Below are 4104 nucleotides of genomic sequence, written 5' to 3' on the forward strand. Positions count from 1 at the left end.
TGCCCTCTCCCTGCTGAATCCGGCCAGTGTGCCCTCTCCCTGCTGAACCCCGGCAGTGAGCCCGTTTCCTGCTGAACACTGGCAGTGAGCCCATTTCGATTCTGAATCCCGGCAGTGTGCCCTCTCTCTGCTCAATCCCGACAGTGTGCCCATTCCCTGCTGAACACCGGCAGTGCCTATTTCCTGCTAAATCCCAGCAGTATGCCCATTCCCTATTGAATTCTGACAGTGTGCCCTCTCCCTGCTGAATCCCGGCGGTGTGCGCATTCCCTGCTGCATGCTGGCCGTGTGCCATCTCCCCACTGGATCCTGGCACTGTATTGTCTTCCTACTGAATGCCGGCAGCATGCCGTGTCCCGATTGAATGCCGGCAATGTGCCCTGTCCCTGCTGAATCCTGGCAGCGTGCTCTCTCCCTGCTGAATTCCAGTGGTGTGCCCTGTCCTTGCTGAATACCAGCAGTGTGCCCTGTCCTTGCTGAATGATGGGAGTGTGCCCTTTTCCTGCTGAATCCCAGCAGTGTGCCCTGACCCTGCTGTATACCAGCAGTGTTCCCATTCCATGCTGAATCCGGGCAGTGTGCCCTCTCCCTGCTGAATCCGGACAGTGTACCCTCTCCCTGCTGAATCCCGGCAGTGTGCCCTCTGCCTGTTGAATTTTGGAGAAAGTACCTAGCCTTGTATTTTACTCCACTATGTCTGTGATTATTTTTACCCTCTCACTTAACCTTTCTGTATCCACTGTCGAATCTTTTGTCATCATTACCACTTGCCTGCTCACCTATTTTTACGTCGTTTGCAAACTTGCTGACAATGGCATTTTCTTCCATTTACCAGGTCATTAATAGATATATTAAATATTTGTGGCTCCTGCGCTGATTCATGTAGTACTTCACTATTTACAGGTTGCTGTCCTCAAAGTGTGCCCCTTTTCTGACTCTGTCTTCAATGAATTAGCCAATCCTCCATCCATGCTAATTTATTCCCCCAATGCCATGGTCATTATGTATTTCTAATTGCTCTTCTGTTAGATGTTTTATAAAAGACTGTAACATATACCCAATGACAGATTTTAAACTTACTGGCCTATAATCATCTTTTTTAAATAAGGTTGTTTTGTTGGTAGTTTTCCCGATTTCTGTGACTTTTCTAGAACGTAAGAATTGCTTTGAAGATTAGTACACTTCTTTTATTAACTCTGTAGATACTTTCTTTAATATCCTCGGGTGCATCCCACCAAGCCCAGGACTTATCAGTCTTCAGCCCAGTTGTTTCCCTAGTACTTTTTCTCTAGTGATAGCTGTTGTTATTTTGTTTTCCCCTTTTTGCTCCTCAATAATTTAGTATTTTGTTATATTTTAGTTTTTCCTACCATGAAGACTGTCACAAAGTATTTATTTAACTCTTCTGCCATTTTCTGATTCCTCAATTTACTTGCCCAGCCTCATTTTATAAGGGCCGATGCTCACTTTGGCCTCTCTTTTCCTTTTTATATATTTAAAGAAGCTATTGTTGTCTGTATTTATATTAATTGTTCACTTATCCTCAAAAAATACTTTCTTCCTTTATTTTTTGGTCAAGTATTGTTTTTTAAAACTTTTCCAATCCTCTTGCTTACCACTAATACATGTCACATTATTGTTTCTTTCTTTCAATTCAATACTATCCTTAACTTCCCCAATTAAGCATGGACTTATCCCTTCCTAGAATCTTCTTTTGTCATTGGGATATATATCTGCTGTGAGGCATGAAGTTTTTCTTAAAACATTTGCCATTGCTGGATGGATAAACCATGGTTGGTTTATCCCCTCGCTGGCTGGACCTGGAGATAATTACAGCATTTCAGTTTGCTATCCAGTTTCACTCAAAGGAGCTCACTTTACTAGGTTTGTAGGTTTCGCCTAGTGCCTTGACACATGCAGAGTGCTTTGACAGCAGGCACTTCACTTTGAAGGCACTGCATGTTATTGCTACTCTCTAATAGAAATGAAAGTGATTCTATTTCCTTAAAGTACAGCTGCTATTTTACCATTGGCAGAGAATTGTCCAGGTTAATGCCTGGTATCCTGACATCAGTCACAATGCTTAATTTTGCAGCAGTGTGCTGTGTCAGCTGCATTTGAGCTACCATGGTAAATTAAAGGACGGCTGCCTCGCAACAGGGCTGTTTGTTGTTGACATGGCTCATGATGCTGCTGCAGAATCATAGAATCCCTACAGTGCATATAGGGGCCATTCAGTCCATTGAGTTTGCACCAACACACCAAAAAGCATCCCACCCAGACCCACCCTCTCCCTGTAACCCTCCATTTACCATAACTAATCCACCTAATCTGCCCAACCCTGGACAATATGGGGCACTTTAGGCCAGCTGATTTGCCTGACCTGCACATCTTTGGACTGTGGGAGGAAACCAGTGCATCTGGAAGAAAACCAACAGACACAGGGATAATGTGCAAACTCCACACAGATAGTTGCTCAAGGTTGGATTTGAACCTGTGTCCCTAGCAATGTGAGGAATATTGTGATTAGTATTGGGCAGTGTGCCTAAGGATGGATATGCTGGCATCAGAGGGAGTCCAGAAGACGTTTACAAGAATGATCCCAGGAATGAAGGGCTTGTGATATGAGGAGTGGTTGAGGACTCTTGGTCTGTATTGGATGAAATTTAGAAGGATGAAGGGGGTTCTCATTGAAACTTAGAGAATACTGAGGGGCTTGGATAGAGTGGACATGGAGATGATGTTTCCACTAATAGGAAAGACGAGAACCCAAGGCTACAGCTTCAGAGTGAAGGAACGACCCTTTAGAACTGAGATGAGGAGGAATTTTTTTTAACCAGAGAATGGTGAATCTGTGTAACTCATTGTTGCCGGAGGTTGTGGAGGCCAAGTTGTTGAGTGTATTTAAAAAAGAGATAGATCGGTTCTTGATTAGTGAGGGGATCAAGGGTTATGGGGAGAAGGCAGGAGAATGGGGTTAAGAAACATATCAGCCATGATCGAATGGTGGAGCAGACCCGATGAGTTTTAATATCAAACCAGGGATCTTTCAACATAAATCAGATGTGATAACCACTATATTACAGTATCAAAACATCTTTAAAAGGTATAGGCTAGTCTTAAGTGGAGCTAGCCACTCACAATTTTGGTTCTTTACCGATTTCCCCAGCAAATGAACAATGCAGTTGGTGCTTCATAGATTAGAATTAGAATATAAAGAATCCTGATGGTGTGGAAACAGGCCCTTCAGCCCAACAAGTCCACACCTGACCCACAGAGGAGCCCACCCAGACCCACCCCCCCTAATCTACACACCTTTGAACACTGGGCATTTTAGCATGGCCAATCCACCTAGCCTGCACATCTTTGGACTGTGGGAGGAAACCCACGGAGACAGGGGGAGAATGTGCAAACTCCACACAGTCACCTGAGGGTGGAATCGAAGCTGGGTCCCTGGCGCTGTGAGGCAGCAGTGCTAACCACTGAGCCACCATGCGGCTCCTTTAATATATCCTTTATTGTCACGTGTACTCAAGTACGGAAGTACAGGGGTACAGTGAAAAATTTACAATGCCGACCCATATAGTGCCATCTTAAGTACAAAGTACCTAGATACAGATCTCAGATACAAAATGCAGAAACAAAGAGAAAAGAAAGGAAAGAAAAGTTACTTTACTTACACATGTTCATAATATAAGTGAGAAAAATGAGAATAAAGTTAAAAGGACGAACATGCAGTCCTTCAGCACAGGGGACTTCCATATGTGGTCTCCCTGGGCTCGCAAGCTGCTGACTGCCTGCTCCAGTCCCCAGACCAACAACATTCCAGTACTCTCGGGCCTCCCAGCCCGCTGGCCATCTCCGCTCTGCTTGAGCATCCAGCCTGCTGGCCGTTCCCCCATCTCTCGGGTCTCCCAGCGCACTGGCCGCCTCACTCCACGCGAGCCCCTAGTGCACTGACTGTCTCCCGCTCCGCGCGACCCTCCAGCGCACTGACTGTCTCCCGCTCCGCGCGACCCTCCAGCGCACTGGCTGTCTCCCGCTCCGCGCGACCCTCCAGCGCACTGGCTGTCTCCCGCTCCGCGCGACCCTTCAGCGCACTGG

The 4104-nt window shown here is 46.0% G+C and overlaps 1 protein-coding gene across 1 annotated transcript in view; it reads left to right on the top strand.

Moving 5' to 3' along the window:
- The window catches only part of msantd4 (Myb/SANT-like DNA-binding domain containing 4 with coiled-coils), a 14561-nt gene that overhangs the window by 546 nt on the left and 9911 nt on the right, over nt 1–4104 (top strand). The window lies entirely within an intron of this gene.

Source organism: Rhincodon typus, chromosome 6 (genome assembly GCF_021869965.1).
Source record: "Rhincodon typus isolate 14 chromosome 6, sRhiTyp1.1, whole genome shotgun sequence".
Classification (NCBI taxonomy): domain Eukaryota; kingdom Metazoa; phylum Chordata; class Chondrichthyes; order Orectolobiformes; family Rhincodontidae; genus Rhincodon; species Rhincodon typus.